General features: G+C 38.4%; 1 protein-coding gene across 6 annotated transcripts in view; it reads left to right on the top strand.

Moving 5' to 3' along the window:
- TANC2 (tetratricopeptide repeat, ankyrin repeat and coiled-coil containing 2) overlaps window positions 1-23,460 on the top strand; it is a 511,647-nt gene that overhangs the window by 137,158 nt on the left and 351,029 nt on the right. The window lies entirely within an intron of this gene.

Here is a 23,460-nt window from a genome sequence, read left to right as displayed (position 1 = left end):
AAGAAGAAGAAGAAGAAAAGAAGAAAGAAGAAGAAGAAGAAGAAGAAGAAGAGAAGAAGAAGAAGAAGAAGAAGAAGAAGAAGAAGAAGAAGAAGAAGAAGAAGAACGAGAAGAAGAAGAAGAAGAAGAAGAAGAAGAAGAAGAAAGAAGAATAATAATTAGGAAGAGGACAAGTAGCCAGAAGAAAGAAGAAGAATAATAATTAGGAAGAGGACAAGTAGCCAGACTGCAGGTACCATAATTTTGAAATGGCTAGTAAGGGAAGGGAAGGGGAGAGGAACAAGCATTTATTAAGTACCTTTTGTATGCCAGGTTCTATGCTTATTGTTTTACAAATATCATGGCAAAGGACTTGTAACAGGCAAAATAAGGCAAAAAGTATCTCTCTTAAAGCCCATGACTCACATAAAAGTAGGATGAGAAGCAACAGGATGGCCAGAATCTAGGTGACATGATTTGGAAATTGCCAGGAAGTGATTTGAAGAAAATTGCTTGTCATGAGAAAAGATGGGTTTTAGCATCATAAATCATAGATTTAGAGCTGGAAGAGACCTTAGCAGTCATCTAGTCAACCCCTTTTCATTTTACAGATGAGAAAACTGAGAGGTTGTAGTCACATCAGTAAGTGACAGAAGTGGGATTTGAACCAAGATCCTGTGAATCCAAATCCAATTGTGTGCATGCTGTGGATAATAAGAAGTCAAGACTTCATTTTAAAGACAGCCTTGATTTGTTCAGACCCTGATGAAAGCTGACTATCAACTTTTGTATTGATCTCGCTAGACATTTGGTGATCTGTGATAATGAGCTGTATCATATTAATTATCAGGAATTCAGTGGATACAAATACTATAAACAGGCAAATATACTTTACTACATAATAAGCACTTAATAAATGCTCCATTTTTCTCTCCCTTCTTTTCTTCACCCCCTCTTTGTCCCTCCTGTCTCTGATGATATGAATAAAGTTGCTGTGGAATCAGCATCCTTAGTTTTCTGTGACCTAAATGTAACATCTTATACATAGTTTAGTTTTCTTTTGTGACAGTATGCAATTTTTTGCAATTTTTTTTTGGTGAATTTGGGAGAATATCAGTCTATAAGTGGAAACCGTCACCCCCTCCCCCAGCAGATTGTAGATATAGACATAATGAATAGCAGAGCTTTGAGGAAGTCTCCTCTGTTTTTGACTAATGTTGTGTTATGTGTGTGTTCTTGTGGTACTTTGCATCCACTGGCCAGCCGGGATGTCAGCAGGCCTTTGACCCATCGTTTATGAGTTATTCATGGGCCTTTATTTCTTCATTTTCATCTACCACCTCTTTTTTTTTTAATCTTTTCACTGTAAGTTGTGAAGAGAGAAGTTATGAAAGTCAAGTATTGAAGATTGCTCAGGTGGCCACATTTGCCATATTAAATGGGATGTTCTTCCTTTTACATTATTTGAACATGTAAATAGCTCCATTGGATTTGTTGAACATTCATTTGGATGTCAGAGCACTTATCCTAAATGGGGATGGGGAGTTTTTACCATTACAGGGTTTGAAATGCATTGTGCAGTAGTTGCTGTTCATGATCATACTTCGCCACCTTTTGGCTAGTTAGAATATAGGATGGGGACAAATGTAGGAGTGGAAGTGAACCTTCTGGTGTACTTTGAAGGAGCAAGAGGAGTGAGACTAGGAAGAAGGCAGTTACACAGTGAAATGGAGGCCATGTTGTGAAGCCTGGCGAATCCAGATTTGAATGAATGGCACTTGGAACATCAAAGAGAGAGCGTGCCTGTGGCATATAGCCATTTTGAGCCCACCACTTCATGCTTTGGAGCCTATGAGTACCTGCTAATATGTACCTTAAGTAGGCTGCTCAATCCCGTATTTGTAGATGGGAGTACCATGCAGTAGCATCATGTTTTCTGAATGAAGTCTACACTGTGCTGCATAGCACACTGCTGTTGAGTTTTGGGATCATGGATTTAAAATTGGAAAGAACATTAGAGCTTATCTAATCCAGCTTCTTCATTTTATAGAGAAGGAAAGTGGTTCTCCTAAACAGGTTCAATGAGTTGCCCAAGAGCACATGGGAAGTAAGTAGTATTCCTGGGATATTTGTTCTTTGATTCAAAATCTATATATTCTTTCCCACTATACTGTGTAGAGTAACACAATCTCCTGAACTACAATAGGGCAGCTAGGCGGCTAGAGTGCCGTACTTGGAGTCGGGAAGATCTCAGTTTGAATCTAGCCTCAGACACTTACTAGTGACCCTGGGCAAGTCACTTCACCCTGTTTGTCTCAGTTTCCTCATCTCTAAAATGAGCTGGAGAAAGAAATGGCAAACCACTCTAGTCTCTTTGCTGAGAAAACCCCAAATGGGATCATGAAGAGTCAGATATGACTGAAACAACTGAACAAACTACAGCAATGCAGTTTTAGAGTTGGAAGTGTGAATTCATTTAGTCAAACTACTATCAAAAGCAGGAATCTCCTTGCTAAGTGAGCATCTAGCCTCTGGTCAGATTCTTCCAATTCATGAGAAGCCCTTTTCATTTTCATTCTCCTAGAGAGCTGTGGGGCACCACACAGAAACCCGTAGCACCTGGGGCCTTTCGCAGGTGAGTGGGCTAGTGAAGTTTGAAATCAGTGGAGATAGGAGATGGAGTGTCATGTGTGAGGAACAAGCGGGCCAATGTGACTGTGCTATGGAAGATGTAGATGGAAGAGTAATGTATAGTAGGAAAGATACAGATTGTAAAGAGCTATAAGGGACAGAGGAATTTATATTTGATCCTAGAGGTAACAGAGAGCCACTGTAATTTATTTATCTGGGTGAAGGAGTATTATGGTCAAACCTATGCTTTAGAAAAATCACTTTTGCATCTCTGTGGAGGATGGATTAGAGTGGGCAAGAGACTTGAAGTAGAGAGACCCAAAGAAGGTTACTGCATTCTTTAGTTGAGAGGAAATGAGGGCCTGAACTAGGTTAGTGGAGATGTGAGATGAGAAGAGGATGCTATACGAGATACTGGCAGTATTTTGCATCTAATTGACTGTGTAGGATGAGTGATCATGAGGTGTTGAGTGTGGTGCTGAGATGTTGTTTTAGTCCTGCTCAACTCTACGTAATCCCTTTTGGGGTTTTCTTGGCGAAGGTACTGAAGTGGTTTGCCATTTCCTTCTTCATTTCATTTTACAGCTGAGGAAACTGAGGCAAACAGGGTTAAAGTGACTTGCCTAGAGTCACATAGCTAGTAGATGTCTGAGTCCAAATTTGAACTCAAATCTTCCCGACCCCAGGCCAGGCACTCTATTCACTGTGCGACCTCACTGCCCCTGTTAGAGGATGTGTAAACATTATAATGAGATAGACCTAGCCTAGAACACTGTTGAGAAGTTATTGTACTTGTTCTGTCTAGCCCCAGAAGACAAACCAGGAGCAATGGGTGGAGGTTACAAAGACACAGTTTTAGGCTTGTAATCAGAAAAACTTGCTCACAATTAGAGCTGTCAAAAAAGGGAGTGCCTTGATAACTTGTGGATCCCCTCCCCTTTGGCCACCTTCAAGCAGAGGCTGTAGGGCCCCTTGTCAAGTGTGTTGCTGTGGGGATTCCTTTGGAATATGAGTTGGACTAGATTGTTCCTAAGGGCCCTTTGAAACTATGAAATTCTGTGATTTTGTGACTGTGGTAATGATTAGCAGACCAAAGGAAGTAATACTGTGGGGGATCAGTCATTTAGCTCTGGAACTTTAGTGGGGACTTGAATGAAGCCAGGGAAACCCAAAGAGAGAGCTGAGAGGGACAGAATTTCTGGGTTGTGGGACAGTCCCGCCTGTGCTATGCATTGGTTATAATCTGTACACTATTATTATAGAGAAGTTTAGTTATATATATTACTGTTATTGTGAAAAGCTTTGTTTGAGACATTGTTATATGTAGGTTATGGATCTAGAATATGAAAGTACAATAAAAGATAAATGTTATGGAAATTCAGAGGAATCAATGATTACTTCTGGCTGAGGTGAGGACAGTACAGTTTCATGGAAGAGATGACGTCTAAATTGGGCCTTGAAGAATGGGTAAGAATTAATGTTTGAAGGGAATGGTGGAAAGGGAATTTCAGGGAGAATGAGTGCTTAGCAAAGGCATAGATTCTGAAAATTTTGAGATTTTTTTTAGTAAACAGTGAGTTTTACAGTTTGATTGAAACATGGTGAATGAAAGAGAATAATGAGAGAAGTGGAAAAGTAACTTGTACTCAATTCACAGTAAGCAATCTTTGAATTCGACAAATGGGAAGGAAATGGGAAACTGGGTTTACGAATAGTGAGTTACATGCTTTAGGAAAATTAATCTGACAGTAGTATGTAGGGTGAATTTTTGGGAGCTGAGATTGTAGTCATAGAAATCAATTAGAAGGTTGTTGTACCATTCTTGAGGAGACAAGGGCCATAACTAAATTTATAGCCATGGGAATAGAGAGAAAGAAATTAATGGAAAAGATGTTGTAGAGGCATAGAAATAAGACAGATGGATTTGAAGAGTGAGAGGTGAATCAAAGATGACCCCTCAGATTTCTAGAACCTGGTTAACTAGAAGAATAGTACTACTCTATTTTTAAAACATGGAATTCAAGAGTTTCATGTTTTAGAGGAAGAGTAATGGATTTAGTTTTGGACATTGAGTTGAGGTGCTGATGAGACTTTCAGGTATTTAGGAGATAGTTGGAAATGTGAGTCTAGAGCTTAGGAAAGACATGATGGGGTTTGGGGAGTCTTGTGTAGAGGGGATAAAAGAAATGGTGGGAGCAGTTTGGGAAGAGAAATGGGATTTGTGAGAACAGTGCAACAGGCCGTCATATGCAACATTTTTGCTATATTCAGACTCTACTTAATGGTGATATAGTAAGGGTAAAGAAAAGCTGTTTAAAAATCTGTATATCACTTACAATGAGACTTTACTCAGTTACCTTAGGCATCTGCAAAACAAATAAGGATCTGATAAAACAAGCAAAAAGGTCAAAATAGATATCACAAAAATCCATGTATAAAGTTCTCATGTACTCTACTGGTAGAATATCTCAGTCCTTCACTTAAAACCTGTTTGTTTTTGTTTGGGACATAATTTTAGGAATCTTAGTCATCTGGTTTCCTAGTTTCCATCAAATTAGGAGTAAATTGTGTAGGGGAGGGAAAGGTGCTGCCAGATACAGGCAAACTATCAATAGTTTTCCACTAAAGGAGATCAAACTAAACCAAACTAAAAACCTACAATAATTAGACATTAAGTTGCAACAAGTCTAGCAGTTTGGTATTGAGGCAAACAGTTCAGTTCTTCCGAGGTCATTACAGTATTTAACACAGAAATGTAGTTATTGAAGAAATTGTGCTAATACACTGTGGTAAAGTAAATTGGTCCAGCCATTCTTGAAACAAATTTGGAATTGTGCTATGAAAGTGAATTAAATGTTCATACTCTTTGACCCAGTCATCCTACTGCTAGGCACATATCCTAGAATGAGAAATAAGTTGTGGTAATGAGTGTAATGGAGTATTGCTGAATTATAACAAACAAGGAGTGTGAAAGACATAGAGAATCATAGGAAAAAAAAATACACACACACACACTGTGTGTGTGTGTGTGTGTGTATATACTGATGCAAAGTGAGGTAAGGGGAAGCAGGTAAAGAGTGCACATGGCTACAACATTATAAATGGAAAAAGAGCAACAAGACAATCAAAACTGAATTCTGAGCAGTTTTAATAACCAAACTTGTCTCAGATACACCTTCCATTCTTTGCAAAAGTGGAGAAATCTAGGCGTCAAATTCTATATATAAAGTAAGATTTCATTGCTGTGATCAGTTTTGCTGAGCTGGTTTCCCTCTTATAAGGAATGGCTCTCTGGGTGGTGAAGGAAGAGATATATTGAGAAATGTAGGTAATGTAAAACCAAAAGGTATCAAAACATTTTAAAATATTAATGTGGAGGTAATAATGGGGGGAAATAAACTTTTAGGAATGAAGAGTGCCTAACATTACCAGATCTCATTTTTATATTCTCCCCATTCTGGGAGGTGCCCTCCCCAACTTGCACTTGCAGATTGGATGTCCCAAAAAGATAATTGCTATTTTCAGTTCAAAGTATTCTCTGGGCTGAGAGAGTATAACTTACCCCACCTGGCACATTTACTGTTAAGAGTCAGCCATTAGACATAATTAGCTCAAAGTAAAATCATTCGCTAAAGTGTTATAATAAGAAAAGTAGTTATAAAATATTTCTTTCCTATAGACTTGGGACCTACTGTCTCACAGATCTACACAGTGTCATTAGGAAGGGATGGCACATATATATACATGTGATAGTGATAACACACATATAGGGAGGGAGTGCACATAGCCAAGACAGTTCATGCCTTTGTAACTGCAGCACCTGGACAACCTTTTTCTTCCTATGGTGTCCTCATGTTCTCTCCCAGACCTCCACCCCTGGACACAGCATCTCTATTAGACAAGTTACTCAGCTGGAATCCCTGAGCTTCATCCTCACTTCAGCTAGGGTTTTGACTGCCAGAGCTAATTTTCTTGAATTTATGTTTGGCTTTCTTCTCTTCTGTCAGGGGTTACAGTCCACAGATTCATGTCTCCTGACTGTATTCTTGACTCTCTGGGCCTGTTCCCTCCTTCCTGAATAGCAGTGTTAGGAAAAATTTTTGTTAGGAAAAAAACCAAAGACTCCCGAGGTAGATGAGAGGCAGGCTCATTCATTATATGTTCTTGCAAGAAGCAGGTGTGCTGTTACAGGCAGACACACACCCTACAGAAGCGAAAGTAAGCAGTTATATTCCTGTCCTGAAATGCAAGGTCCCTCCCTTGTTTCTCCATTGGCTGGATACTTCGAGGTGTATAACTTCCGGGAAATGCCTACTTCATATTACTCCTTAATATGTTATTCTCTCCCCCTACATGTAACATTGTGCCTAAAATTGTGTTAATCCCACCCTCCACCCCCAGGAGATGATCTTCATAGACTCATTAAGCACTCACAGTTTGAGCAATTTGTAACCTTTGTCCTACTTTCAACATTTTAACCACACTACTAGTTTTGAAAAATAATTCTAAGTAAAACCACTCCTTTCACACCTGTATTTGACTTTAAGACCACCTCCTCTACATTTGTGGAAACATAATTTCTTATACCTTACAGTAGCTCCAATGTAAGAATGCTTGCCGGAATTGGAGGGAGGGGAGAGAAATCTCCCACCCCCACCCCGCAAAGAATGATCTCTTCTCCAGAGCTGCATTATTTCTTCATAACTGACACTTCTATAAACAGCCAAGTGTCACCTTCTGCAAAGCTTTCTTACCTCTACTGTCCTTGCACTTTATTGGAAAGCACTCATATCTGCTTGTCAGATATCTGTTGTTTGCTTTCTGTGACTACATAAATTATGCTGAGGGCAGGAGATGGAAATCATTTCACCTAGGGTGTCCTGACTAGTTCCCTCCATCTCTACTGCAATTATAAAGCAGTAATTACCAAAATTATTTTGTACAAATTTTTTAAAAATGCAAAAGCAGCTTATAAGCAAGATGTAGAAACAATTTGGTACTGAAGCACAGTGTTTGATAAACCCCAAAACAAAAGCTACTGGAGAAGAGGTTGTTTATTTGACAACTGCTGGAAAACTGTTTGGCAGAAAAGCTTATGCTACAATGCCACGTTAAATTCCCAGTTGGAAAAATGATCTAAACATGAAAGTTCACATCATAAAATAATTAAGGAAAAATGAAAGGTCATATGTTTTATAACTCTAGCTACAAAGGAAAATTCTGAATTAGACAATAGATGGAGGAGATTATAAATGACAAAATAGATCATCTTGATAATAAGAAATTTAAAAGCTTTTGTGTAATGCATAAGCCTTGTGTAAAGGTTGTACCCAGGATCAGAGGAAAAGTTATTGATTGGGGAAAATCATTGTATCAAGTATCTCATAAAAGTCTGACATCTAAAAATCAGAGAATTGATGTAAATTTATAACACTAAGAATGATTCCTCAGTAGTTAAGCAGTTGATATGCAGTAGTGTTCAGAAGAGATACCAGCTATCAACAACTATATGAAAAAGTGTTCCAAATCACCAATAATAAGAGAAACGCTAATCAAAACGACAATCAAGTATCATTTTAACCCATTAAATAATTTAAAATGTAAATAATCATTGTTGGAAGGTGTGGGCATACACTGTGTTCGTTGATGCAGTTATTAGTGGAAACTATAAAATATGCCAACTGATCTGAAAAACTTTCTGGAATTAAGTGAAAAAATGTTAATAAACTTTCTTCCTCCTTTGATTTTGTGATCTCACTACTTGTTTTATATAGCAAGAAGGTCATCAATAGAAAGAAGTGTACCACATGTACCAGAACGTTCATAGTAAGACTGTTTGTGATAACAAAAACCTAGAAGCAAAATGTGTCCATTGATTGGGGAGCAGCTGAACAAATTGTGGTTTATAATATATAGTAATAGAATATTATAACCAGTATGCTGCTCAGTGGAGTTGGAGGAAGTCATGCAAATGCGTTAACCAGTAGATATTCCTTCCTCACCTACCTTGGTTCAAGTACTGTGTTGAGTATTATGCAAAGACAGAAACCCAAAAGTACCTACCCTTAAGAAGCTTACTTTTTAATGGAGGAGACAACGTATAGACGTATAGACATAACTGTCATCCAGTCTCAATTGGACTCTTACTGCTGCAAAATCATCCTTTCATTCTTTTCTAATTAATTCTCTCTCAGTCTCCACAGTGATTGATTCAGACCTTCTCTCTTCTCACCTCTCTCCCACACCCTTCCCTCACTTTCTCAAGTAAATACTTTATCTCTTAACTTTACTGGAAATAGAGGCCAAATTATGTGGTCCAGTTTTCCTCTTCTCCCCTCCATGATTAATCTTCTTCCCATTGGCCTTGCCATTTTATCTCTGGGACCATCTCCCCTTCCCCCATTCTCTTTCCTCTTACAGGGCCAGGTGATCCTGGAGTCCTGATTTCCTTTCTACTGAGGTGGGGATTTTGTTCATGAAGACAGAACATGCTTAGAGAAGATGGAATATCCCATATTCTCTTCACATAATGGCTATGTTTTACTGGATTCAGCCTTTATTTCTCTTTCTTTTAACATTCTTTGTTATGAAGGGCAGTTTAATATGTGTGGATGAGAAGTATTTATTTACATGAATAAATGGAGGAGCATTTGTTAAATGCTAATTATTTGCTCAATGCTGGATTTACAAATGAAAAAGTGAAGACAGTCCACAAGCATTTATTAAATGCTTACTGTGTGCCAAACGTTGTGCTATGGGCAGGAGATTATTCCCTCTCCTTCCCAAAAAGGGCAAAAACATGGTCCCAGCCTCCAGAGAGCTGATGTGGGACACAATGCGCAAATAGCTATGTTTACACAAGATATGTACAATACAGATGGAAGGTAATCTCAGTGGGTGGCATAGTAGATAGAGTACCAGGCCAGGAGTCAGGAAGATTCATCTTCTTGAGTTCAAATACAGCCTGAAACACTTACTAGCTGTGTGACCCTGTATGAGTCACTTAACCCTGTTTGCCTCAGTTTCCTCATCTGTGTAATGAGCTGGAGAAGGAAATGGCAAACCACTTCACTATTTTTGCCAAGAAAACCCTAAATGGAGTCACAAAGAGTTGGACACGACTGAAATGACTGATCAACACAAATCTCAGAGGGAAGGTACTAGTTGGGGTGGGAAGCAGGGACGGGACTGGGAAAGGCCTCCTAGAGAAGGTAGGATTTGAGCTGAAGCTTTAATTAAGCCAAGGAAGCTATGAGTTAGATGGGGGGGAGGGCATTCTAGACATGGAGGACAGCTGATAGAAGGGCAGGGGTTGAGCTATGGACTGTCAGGTGTGAATAATAGAAAGTAAGCTGGTTTGTGGAAGGAAGTGAAATATTAATATGATTGGACCATTAGGAGGCAGGTGGGTTGGGAAGGGCTTTACATGCAGAGTAGGATTTTATATTTGATCCTGAAAACAATAAGGAGTAACTGGAAATTGTTGAGGGGGGCAGGGTAACATGGTTAGACTTGTGCTGTAGGAAAATCACATTGATAGCTGAATAGAGGATAATTTATAGTGAGAAGAGACTTGAGTCAGGTCTCTATTTATTTGGTCTATTTATTTCTTTGTTTATTTTGCGAGGCAGTCAGGGTTAAGTGACTTGCGCAGGATCATACAGCTAGGTAAGTGTCAAGTGTCTGAGTCCGGAGTTGAACTCAGGTCCTCCTGAATCCAGGGCAGGTGCTCTATCCATTGTGCCACCTAGCTGCTCCCAGGAGGTCAATTTATTTAGAGTCCAAATGAGAAGGTGGAGCCATCTCCAGTTCTGGTCTAAATCTTGCCTCTGGACCTAGATGGTTCTGGAGGAGAAAGTGAGGCTGGTGACCTTGCACAGCTGCACAGCCCTCCCTCACTTAAATCTAACTCACTTGCAAGTTATGGCATCATCTTCCTGATGTCATGGTCCTCTTCAAGAATGAAGGACAAACAACAACAACAAAATGAGAGGTGATTAGGCCATGTACTAAGATAGTAGAAAGAAGGGGACAAAAATGTGGTAGGTGTATGCTTAGAAACAACAGCTGAGTTAAATATGTTCTAGGTGTTATATACTTAGAAATAACAACAGATATGAGGTCAGAGTGATGGATTGAGAGTGACATTGAGTTTGTGAGCCTGGGTATAACTGTGAGAATGATAGTGCCCTTGACAGTCATTGGAAAGTGGGGAAGAGGAGAAGGTTTGGAAGAAAAGAAAATTAGCTCTGTTTCAGCATGTTCAAGTTGAGTCAACAAGCAGTGTCTATTCTATGCCAGGCATTGTGTTAATCACTGGAGATAGAAAGAAAGGCTGAAACATCTTTGCTTTCAAGAATCTCATAGTCTGTTGGGGTGGGGGGGAGGGGGATTTTGACATGCAAAGAATTATGTACAAACAAGATAAAGACAGGATAAATTGGAGATAATCAATAGAGGAAAGGCACTGGCATTAAGGAGGATCTGGAAAGCCTTCTTGTAAAAGGTAGGATTTTAGCTGGAACTTTAGTTAGAGGTGAGGAGGGAAGGAATGTTCCAGGCATGGAGAACAGCCAATAAAAATTAATGGAGTCATGGAATGCATGGGGTTTCTTGTCCAAGGAGCAGCAAGGAGGCCAGTATTGTTGGATCACAGAGTATGGGATGTGGGAGTAAGATGGAAAGAGATCAGGTCATGAAGGACTTAAAATGCCGATCAGAGAAATATATGCGTGTACATACATACATGTAAATATACACATATATGCATGTATATATGTGCACACATAAAATGTGAAGGTAGAGATGACACATAGATGGGAATGTTGGCCAGGTAGATGTATTTTGGTTTGAAAAGTTACTGGTATGATTAGTGAAGCCAAAGGGGATTAGCCTGGCACACCCTTTCCTTGAGCAATGACAGACATTGATTGTAGTTCCAGAACTGGAAAACAGGTGGGAAGGCAGTATAAGGTAGACACATCAGCATATTAGCTGGCAGAGAAGACCATATGTAGTCTGCCAAGTTCATAAGTGGGATGTTATCCTTGACTTCTTACTTTTCATCCTTCCCTCCCATATAAAAAAATTAATTGCATAATCTTACCATTTCTACCTTTACCACATCTCTCATAACCATTTACTTTCTACTCACACAGCTGCCACCTTAGTTCAATCTCTCATCACTTATCCTCTAGATCAGTAGTGTTAAACTCAAACAGAAACACTAAACCATGCATAAGGATCTCTGTTGGCTGCATATTGACTTAGAAAACCATGTATTAACACCATTATATTCATTGAATTTTAATTTATTTTGTTTAATACTTTCCACCTATATTTTGAACCCACTGGGAGTGTTGCAGCTCTGTGGTCAAGTGCTTGACAATCTCTACCCTAGATTATTATAGTAGTCACCTAATAAATCTTCCTGCCTCATATTTCTCCCAGCTTTGGTTTATCTTCTACACTGCTGCCCAAGCAAATTTCCTTAATTTTAGATCTCATCATGTAACTCACCTCCTCAGTAAACTCCAAAGGTGCATACTAAGATCAAATATAAACTTCTAAAGCTCTTCAAACCTGGATCCCAACCTATCTTCCAGTCTCACTGTACATTATTCCCCTTTCTGTGCTAGATGATAACAGCCAAGTTGGCCTTTTCTTTATTCTACTTTTGTTCCTTTCTCCATGTCTTTGTACTGGCTATTCTCGCATGCTCACAATTTCTTCCTTTCATCTCTATTTCATAGAATCCCTCTTATCCTTTTAAGATGTGAAACAACCACCACCTCCTACATGAGTTCTTTCCTAATTCTACTCTACCCTCCCCCCAAATGCTGGTGTCCTACTAACCAGATTGCCTTGTATTGAACTACTTTTATTTATATTATTTATGCACACATATTTAAGTATGTGTGTATATTCTGCATATACTTATATATCATTGTAGCCTCTCCAGTGGAGAGCACACATTGACTGGTACTTAGTAGGTTTTTAATAAATGTTTGTTAATTGGTTGACATATAATTCAAGGAAGTTAGAGACTAAAAGTAAGGTTCCACATACACAAAAATGTTCATAACATCCCTTTTTGAGGTGACAAAGAATTGAAGACTAGATACCCACCAGCTGGGAATGCCTAAACAAATTGTTGGTCATGCATGTAATAGACTATTACTATGCCATGCGGAATCATGAATGTGAAGAATTTACAGAAGCAGAAACTTAGCAAGCATTTATTAAATGTTTGCTTTGTGCCAGACACAGTACTAAGATAGATATATAGAAAGATGTATAAAATGAATCAAAGTAAAGAAAGTAGACCCCCCCAAAAAACCCCCAATAATACAATGATTTACAATAATATAAATGGAAAGAATATGAAAAATGAAACAGAACACCTGGATGTTATGCATTATAATGACCAAGTTTATCCCTCAAGAAAAGATGAGAAAATTTACCTTGCTTCATTCTTTGCAGAGGTAGGGGGCATTACATATCCTTTTACTCTCAGTTGCTATGTTGGTTAGTTTTGCTGAACAGCTTCTCGCTGGTCTGTCTCTCTCTTTCTCTTCCCCCCCCCCATCTTCTTTCCTCTATCTTTGTTTTAGGAGATTGATTGCCAGGGAAAGTGATAAATGGAATTCCATTGCTCTGTCATCTAGGAGCAGGGGCTAAGCACCTTCTTCTAAGAAGGGTGACTCTGAAAGACTCATAGCTATCTGAATATCACTTTTGGTGCCCCATTAGGAGCTAACAATAGAAAAGAAAATATATTGACTAGACCATCCATGTTGTTCTCAGAAAGAATGCCAACACTTCTTTGAAGCAGGAGTGGCTGGAGCTGCAGGAGAAGAGAATCTATATGGAGGAAGGGCTTCAGAGAATGAGTATGGGAACACCACAGAGAAGTCACAAACAGCAGCTTCAGAGGTAGAAAGTAGTGACTCAAGGCAAAGTTTTGGTGGATGGCAAAGGTTCATGCAAAGGAGAGTTGCAGAGACAGGGAAATGGAGTTGGGACTATGCCAAGGAGCTGTTGGAGGCAGAACTGAGAAGCGGCAAGGTAGAGCTGGTTGCTGGGAGACAGAGCCATAAGAATTCTCTAATATGACTTTTCCTAGCAGCAATTCAAAGCACAAAGCTTAAAACCAAAACTCTTCCTCATCCCAGAGCCAATTTTCAGGGGATAGGTTTTTTTCTCTACGAGGGCATTAGTGTGTCGAACATTGTACTCATTTATGTATTGGGGTCCAGTAGTCATCCTGCTACATCATTTTTCTTTTTAACTATTAAATAGTGTTATATTGCTATGGTTTGAATGTTTAATAATGTTACTTTATTATTCTTTACCAATTAAACACTTTACTGTTTGATTTATAGATTCTGCTTTTTTGATAGATCAGGTACTGGAGAGTGTCTTGAGCCGTGTTTCTCCCCAGAGTTAAACCCTAGTAACGTGAGCAATGATACTCATTACTTTGTAGCAGGATAGGAGTTGTGTATATATTATACACACACACATATATGCACACAGAGTAAATTGGAGTTAGGGAAGGTGCTAGGATTGAAGGGAACCAGGAAAGACCTCTTTCAGAAGGTGACATTTGAGCTGAGAAGAAGGCAGGAAGCAGAAATGAGAGTGTTGATTGATGAAAGCCATTGAAGTATTCATGAAGAATCCCATCTCCGTATCTTAAGAATAGCATTCTTGAGTTTCTCATCCTTTTCAGGCCCTTTCCCTCTTCATAATAATAGGTGCCTACCCCTCTATGGGTTGTCTCTTTGGCCTCCCTCCCTGTGCACCATCTTCTTTGGCCCTAGCAAGTTCCACACCAGCCTTGCCTCTGCAGAGCCAGCCTGCAGCTCTGGGTAATGCCCACCAGGCTGCATCTGGATCTCATTTTCCAGTTTGGGACCTGTTCTTCCAGTTCCTGTCACACTCCACAGCCATGAGTTACATCAGGATTGATCTTATGTGTACCTTGGAGAGACAGGGCTCAAGGTAGTCTTGGCTCCAGACTTCAAGAGATCACAACTGGGAAGCTCTTCTTATCCTGGGATGAACATTGTGCTTTATTCTGAAAGTGCCTAACAGTGTCCTGACCAAAGATTTCTTCTTTGCCAGATCCTAGAGGCTCAGAGACTATGGCCAACTGATAAAGAAGCTTTGTGCTCTTTGGAGAGAAAGTTCAGTCAGCCCTGGCAAGCCCAGTGAACCTGGTAGAGCAAAGGACATAGGCAAGAAGTCTTGTCCATTAAGGAGATGGTTAGGGCCCTTGTAGAAAGGCATTAGAGGCCCTGTAATGTTGAAAGATTGAGTTGCCCATATTCTGTTGTGGGCCCCTTATGTATTATCTCTATACTTGCTTACTTTCTTCATTCATGGTGTGTATATTAGTGAGAGAATGTGACCTAACTTTATTGGGTTGGAGTAGAATGTTCTTTTTAAAAATCTTATTATATTATTCTAATAAATGCTTTTTGCCTTAAGTTAATTGTATTTTATAGCTGACTGTTGAAAAGTAAACACAATGCTGGAGACTCATGATGAATAATTTTAGGGCTATGTTCCTCCAATCTAGGGGAAATCATTTTCCAGGACAGAGCTGTCAAACTTCAGGGGCAAAACTCTCCTGTGCATGGAGGGAACCAATTTAAAATGTAGCTGGGAAATATTTAACAAAAATATGCAGTATAAAATAGGTAATGATAATTTGTGGTTTTCTAAGTTAATATGTAACCTATGCATCGAGTTTGACACCACTGCTCCTGGAAACCCAACCAACATGATAGGTGGAGTGCCTCTGAGGTACTACTCATAAATATTCTTATGTGCATATTTGCCAGAAATAAAAAAATAGCTATTGATGGTGGCCATTAAAGCAATATACCTCCCCTGAGTCTTATGGACAGATATCCTAAAAGATAGCTATGTATCTATCTATATATATATGTATATATGTATGTATGTATGTATCTATCTATCTATCTGTCTGTCTGTCTATCTGTCTATAAAATGTAAATGTTGTGATTTGGCTCAGCCAAATTTTGATTTGTGTTCTATATTTTCTTTAGTTTTTTTTCTTTTATTAAAGAAACATTAGTTTTTATGATCCTTTCTAAGTTTCAGATATTTCAAGTTCCTGAGTAATCTCTTCTTAATGAAATAGAAGCGTTATCTTTGTTATCTTAATAAAGTTTAGTCTTAATTAAAAGATTGTCCAAAAAAACTTGCCCTTTTTTCTTAAACCTGTCCTAAAGATTCCTTCACCCTTATTATAAAAGTTCAGATACAGTAATTCTCACAGTGTTAAATTATTTTGTTCTTACTAATCTGTTATTGATACAAACTTTTACATAAATTTGCTTTATTGTTGCCTTTCATTCACTTTGCACTAAATTATATTGGAGGAATGCTTATTTACAACCATAGAAATATATCTCACTTTAAAGAATAAGGTATTTCCAGATAAATTGATTGTGAAGTCAGTGATTCAAATTCAATATGACTTTTATTTCCATCATAAAAGAACTTTATTACTAGAAGGGGGAAACCGTCATAAAAGAATAAATTAAAATTTTAACAAGAAGGGCTATAAACAGGACCTGCGTAGGTCCACACATGCTAGCCAGACAGTATAGTGATATGATTGTGGAGATCTTTTGCAGCGCTTTGGATTTTGTGTGCTTGCTGCTAATTCTGTACTTTTCATGCTGCCATTATTAACACCATCTCCCTCCACTCCAGCTCTTACTCCCACTCCATAAGACTGAAAATTATTGTGGTACAATGAAAATAGTGTTGTATTTGCAAATGACATGAATTTAATTACAAGCCCCCTTATTTATTACCAATATAAATTTGGGCAAGTCATGTAGGCTCTATTGGACCCTGCTTCCTCATCTCTAAAATAAAGAAATTGGATTAAATGAGAGCTTAAAAGTACCTTCCAGCTTTGAAGCTATGATCCTGTGACTTTCATTCTAGCGTACCTTTTTTCCCTTGTCCAATTAATAAGCATTTATTAAGATCTGGGCAGGAATACACAAAGGGTCAAAGATACTATCCCAAATTACTGATTCTAGTTGGAGTAAAAGATAAATGCATTGGTATGAAAAAACTAGAGAATAAAGCAGTATAATTAAGTATTAACTTTTCTGACACACTGTCAAGTAGTATAACAGGAATTCAGATAAGGGAAAGATCATTACAAACAGAAGCAGTTGAGTAAGGCTCTCCCTCATTTCTCTCATCCAGCTACTAAAGTCCTTTGAATATTGCCTTCAAAATATTGCTCCTATACATTTACTTATTTCCATCACACTTTTTTATTTATGCCTTTGGTTTCATAGACCACAGATATTTTCTTATTGGGATTTTCCCCCACCCCCTTCCCACATCCTACCTTGTAACAAAGGAAAAAAATTTAAGCAAAATCGATTGATAGAGTCAGCATGTCTCACAGCATATGAAACATTATGAACCTTTGTCCATGACTTCTTAATTGATTAGTAGTTGTATTTAAGCTGAATTCATACCTTTTAGTATCATTTTCATTTATATTTTTAAAATATTTTGTATATTGTTCTGGTCTGCTCTTTTTCCTTGGGTATCAGTTCTTACAAATATCATCATAGTGTAACAGGTTCATATCTCTCCTAACCCAAACGTAAAATATATGCTGGGCTGTAGGATATTTGCAGTGTCATCCCTTGCAGGAGGTTTGTAGACACCCACTAACTCTCAGGATTGTCTAACTCTACCCTCTTTTCACACTGGCAAGTCTAGATTCCCAGAAAAGGTCCGCTGGCACATTACACTCCATATTCTCTCAGAGTGCTAAGGGTAACCCTGTTGAGAGGAAATATACATCCTCCTACTTAACACTTATAGCTGTTGAGCTCCTACTGATGCATTTATGTTTACAGAAACAACCATTCACAATAATGATACTCTTAGATTTTAAATATAACCATTTGCTTAAGGCAAAATAAATAAGTACTCATATATTAAGGAAAATGCATAAACAATAAATACATCAAAATCTTCACAAACTCAGGACACACTCTCTCTGAAACACTTAATATTGAGGAAGAGTGGACACACACTTAAAGGAATCCATTAAGGAAGCATGTAAAGGAGGAAAACTCATGTGTCTTGGGTAACTCATGGGTCTGGGCTGTAGGTTTTGATGTCATTCATCCATTCAAGAACAGCTGTACCACACTGAAACTGCTTCTCTGCTAACTGCTTGTCTATTGGCCCTTGCCTCTCTCCAGCTGGACAAATCTTCTCTTATACTTGCATGTGATATTTACAAGTTCTTTCAATTAATAGTCATTCTTTTTTTTTTTTTTCTTTTTTATTTTAACATGTGTTTTTAAAACTTTGGGTTACAAATTTTCTCCCTTCTTCCCTCCCCACCCACTCCCACCGAAAAGGCAAGCATCTTGACACAGGCCATAGATGTATAGCCATGCAAAACACCTCCACAGTAGCCATGCTGTGAAAACCTAAGGATATTTCCCTTCATCCTATCCCACCCCCCATTTATTCTATTCTGTCCCCTGACCCTGTCTCTCCTCAGAAGTGTTTGCTTCTGATTATCCCCTCCCCCAATCTGCTCTCCCCTCTCTCAACCTCCTGCTCTCTTGTCCCCTTCCTCTCTTATTTTCTTGTAGGGTAAGATAGAACTCCATACCCCATTGTGTATGTTATTCCCTCCTTAAGCCAAATCATTCCCTCTTACCTTCCCTTATTTCCCCTCTACTGTAAAAGCCTTTTCTTGTCTGTTTCATGTGAGATAATTTACCCCATTCTACTTCTCCCTTTCTCCTTCTCCAAGTATAATCTTCTCTCACCCCTTAATTTGATTTTCCAGATATCACCCCTTCATCTTCAACTCACCCTGTGCCCTCTATCTATCTACCATCTATACGTACATATGATTTTTTTCCCTCCCACTACCCTAATACTGACATGAGTTACAAATATTATCTTTCCTTGCAGGAATGTAGACAGTTCAACCTTAATAAGTCTCTTATGATTTCTCTTTCTTGTTTACCTCTTCATGTTTCACTTGAGTCTTGTATTTGAAAGTCACATTTTCTATTCAGCTCTGGTCTTTTCCTCAGGAATGCTTGAAAGTCCCCTATTTCACTGAATGACCATTTTTTTGCTCTGAAGGATTATACTCAGATTTGCTGGGTAGGTGATTCTTGGTTGTAATCCTATCTCCTTTGCCCTCTGGAATATTACATTACATGCCCTGCAGTCCTTTAATGTAGAAGCTGCTTAATCTTGTGTTATCCTGATTGTATTTCCATAATACTTGAATTGTTTCTTTCTGGCAGCTTGTAATATTTTCTCCTTGACCTGGTAACTCTGGAATTTGTCTACAATATTCCTAGGAGTTTTCCTTTGGGGATCTCTTTCAGGAGGAGATCAGTGGATTCTTTCAATTTCTATTTTGTCCTCTGGTTCTAAAATATCAGGGTAGTTTTCCTTGATAATTTCTTGAAAGATGATGTCTAAGCTCTTTTTAAGTTCTCTCTCCTGGATCTATTTTCCAGGTCACTTGTTTTTCCAATGAGATATTTCACACTGTCTTTTATTTTTTCATTCTTTTGAATTAATTTTATAGTGCCTTGATTTCTTATATACTCACTAGCTTCCAGTTGCTCCATTCTAATTTTTAAGGAAGTATTTTCTTCAGTAATCTTTTGGATTTCCTTTTCCATTTGGCCAGTTTTGCTTTTTAGGGCATTCTTCTCCTCATTGACTTTTTTGGACCTTTTTTGCCATTTGGATTAGGCTATTTTTTAAGGTGTTGTTTTCTTCAGTATTTTTTTTGAGTCTCCTTTAGCATCTTTCTCAGTTTTTCCTCTTCTTCTTTACTTGCTTCTCAAAATCCTTTTTGAGCTCTTCCATGGCCTGGGACCAATTCATATTTTTCTTGGAGGCTTTGGATGTAGGAGCTTTGACTTTGTTGTCTTCCTCTGGTTGTATGTTTTGATCTTCTTTGTCACCAAAGTAAGATAACATAGTCTGATTCTTTTTGCACTACTTGTTCATGATCCCAGTGAATTACTTGAGTTTTAAACTCTTTGTTAAGGTAAGGGTCTGTTTCCAGTGTGGAGAATGTACTGTCCCAGGGTTCAGGGGTTTTGTGCAGCTGTTTTCAGAGATACTTGTAGGGACCTGTAAATTTTCAGTTCTTCCAAGGTGCTATGATCAAGGACAAGATGTTTACTCCTTTCCTGGCCTGTGCTGTGGTCTATGAGTGACCACAAGCACTCTTTTCTGTCTTGGAACTGTGAGAAGGATTTTCTCTATACTGCCACTACAAGCTCCACCACACCAGAGCTCCTCCTCACCCCAGGATTGCCACCCCGAACTGTGACCCAGATCCAAGCACAGGCAAAGCAAGAGAATCCTGCACTAGCAAAGAGATCCCTGCAATCCCTCTCTGATCAGCCACTGGATTCCCCCTCAGTCTGTGGGCCAGAAGCTTAGGAGGCAGCCGCCACCCCAGGGCCAAGCTTGGGGGATGGGTCTGGGACCCCAAGCTTCTCTCTCACTGCAGACACAGACTTTTCCCACTGACCTTCTAAGTTGTCTTTGGTGTTGAGAAGTCTGGAAACCGCCACAGCTGCCTGTGATTCAGTCCTCAGAGGGCTGCTCCAAGTTCACTGTGGCCTGCATGCCCACGCCAAACTGTGTTCCTCTCCCAACCCAGCACGATATACCTTTCTGACCAACCACTCAGGTTGTCTTGGGCTGGAAATTTGATTCACTTTGTCTTTTTGTGGGTTCTGCTGCTTTAGAATTTGTTTAGAGCCATTTTTTATAGGTATTTGGAGGAGAGATAAGCAAGTCACTGCTTGTACTCTGCCATCTTGGCTCTGCGCCCCCCCCCCCCAATTAATAGTCATTCTTAAGTGGGTGTTTATAAAATCTTTCCATTTAATGTGAATAACAGTTCCCTTTAAGCCGGAGAATTTCAAATTTCATTTTGTTGCCTATCTCTGGATTATATAGACCAACCCAGCCAGTTAATCATTCACTTGGATGAAGCCTTATTCAGTCAGAAAAGAGCTCACAGAAAAACAAACAAATTCTGGTTGACTTTCTGGGAAAGGCTTGTTTAGCCTGTCTTGTTTGTCTTGTCTACCAAACCAGCAGCAGTAACTGCTTTTGCCTTTTCTGCTTTTCCCTCTCAGACAACCTTTAGGTGATGCTGAAGGACAAAAACTGAAACTCAGTCTTCATTCGGCCAGTCGGGAACTAGCAGCCAAAACCTTGGTCTTGCTCTTGATCTCTTCAGACAGTTCTATCAAACTGTTTTTCTGACCACCTGCTAGTTGTTCCTCACCTGCTATTCTTTAATCTTAGCCCCTTTACCTACCTCCTGTGTGCCTGGTACTTCCCTTTTGGGGGGAAAAAAACCAAACAACATTCCCCCCCTTCAGTGGCTCAGATCAGAATCTCTTGGCTTTCAGTGACTCAACTTTCACTACAGAAGTGAAAGTGTGGGAAGCTAGGTGGTTAAGTGAATAGAGTGCTGGGCTTGGAATAAGAAGAGTCTTAGACACTTACTAGCACTCAACCTCTTTCAGCCTCAGTTTCCTCATCTTTAAAATGGGGATAACAATAGCACCTATTTAATAGGGTTGCTGAGAGAATCAAATACTGATAACATATGTAAAGTACTTGTGAACCTTAAAGTGCTATCATCAGAAGTTAATCAACTCAGCAGATTTCCCCTATGTAATCAATAATCCTTTTAAAATTATACCTCAGTCTTTAAATATTTATGTGATTTCTCAATTGCCCTCTTTAGTCCTAAAACAATGATATGTAAAAGAGCTAAAGAAGCTTAATGCCCTTTCAGTTAAATATTCTTCCATCTGATTCTGTATCTCTGAACTATGTTTCTTAACATAGACATTTTCCCCAGTTTTTAATTTTAAAAAATTTCTTCATGTGCCTCTTTGAGCAATCAAAATTTTTACATATTCATGAAACATCATCTTATGCTGTGCACAAGGTGATTTGGGTCTTTATGTTTATGCCACAGTTCATCTTACTTCCAAAAACTGTTCAATCACATCAGAAAGCTGTGTTTCTTCATACACATATTTTAGCAGTTTTTATGAAAGCAAGGTTTTTCTCCTACTTTGTTTAGATATCTTAATGTTCATTTGCAATAGCAACAGTAGCTTGTATGATTTAAGAGTTGATTCATATATTTTCCCTTATACAAAAGTTCTTTTTCTGTCCTTTTCATCAGTATTAAAAAGTAAGTTTTCTGAAGTTTTAGGATATACTTTAGTTCTCATTGATGACTTCCTGGTTTCCCTCTTTTTGAACTTTTACACAATAAAATCTCATTACAGGGGAAAATATCTGTAAATTTAGTCATTGTGCTGAGCTGTGTTCTCATTTTCTGACCCCAGATAACTCATTTCTAACTTTAGAATGAAAAGATTATTCAGTAATCTGGGCTAAGAGCCAAAAGGTTGTTTGTCATCTTTTTGGCATTGATTTGATAAATAAGTTTCACAAAGAAATTCATTATCCAATATAAATTTTATAACTAATCAAAAATGAAAAGAAAGATCTGGTCTCTTCTGATACAGTGCTAACAGTAAATTAATTAAAAAACACAAACCTTTGACCTAGTCACTGAAAACTAAAATCCTCCATATTAACATATTAAAATAATTTATATGAATCTTGTACCTATCAACATGTCAGAGTATGTGTCTTCTTTGTAGGTTTCTGGCAGAATTAGGAATACTTGGGTTTGTGCCCTACCTATGGAGGGTTTAGAGAAGGGAAAGCTAATTTTGAGAGATAATAGAACCAGCTGTATGATTCAAAATCTAAATTTTAGAGTTCATGGAAGAGTAAAAAGAGCCCAAGATTTGTAGGCAGGAGGACTGAGTTCTAATTCTGCCTCAGCCACTTACTACCTTTGTTGATCATAAGCAAATCACCTCAACTCTTTGGGTTTCAATTTATTTGTAAAAAGATAGCACTAGAGTAAATGACCTGAGTTTCTTTCCAGCTTTAACTTTCTATGATTATACGACCCTCAAGATTATCTAGTCTAACCCCTTCATGTTATAGAGGTGAGGGAGAGGTGAAGTGCCTTGTCCCAAATCAGATGTCACATATCTTACTGGCAGACCTGGGACCACAACCTGAATCTTTAGATTTTTTATATTTTCCATGCTATCCCTTCCTCCACACATTGAGATATAGTAAAATTCTTATTGTTACATGTCATCTCTCACCTTCTTAATGCACTGACAACGTGATTATAGACTGTGATTAACATCACATATGCCATTAGGTATATTATGTCCCCTATCCCCAGGGTTGTTATGTGACTGAAATGAGATTATGAATGTGAAGTTGCTTTATAAATTGTAAAGTGCTTTATAAATATGAGGTACTCTTATTGTCATCAGTCTGGTGGATTTTATTGCTTTAGGTTTCCTTGAATGCATGAAGAAATAAGCTTTTCCTCCTTTGTTTACTCAAAATGCAGGATCTTGTCATTGTTTTTGACACATTCGGACTTGCTTTATTCATCATACTCAACATTTAAAAAAATTATGATAAAGACTCAAACTTTCCTATAATGGGACAGGTGTGATGTTATTACAGGACTGAAAAAAAAAGTCTCAGAGATTATCTGAAGAACTTTAGTGACATATGCATTTATATGTGTCTTTAAATGGAACAGATCCCAAACTTTCTAGTGACTAAGAGTGGTATAAAGTACAAGCAAATGATAGGTATTCATATTCTGAGTCGTCATTTTCCTCTGTAAAT

The sequence above is a fragment of the Phascolarctos cinereus genome, unplaced genomic scaffold, assembly GCF_003287225.1.
Source record: "Phascolarctos cinereus isolate Bilbo 61053 unplaced genomic scaffold, phaCin_HiC Scaffold_5;HRSCAF=322, whole genome shotgun sequence".
Classification (NCBI taxonomy): domain Eukaryota; kingdom Metazoa; phylum Chordata; class Mammalia; order Diprotodontia; family Phascolarctidae; genus Phascolarctos; species Phascolarctos cinereus.
This window is presented reverse-complemented; position numbering and strand designations above follow the sequence as displayed.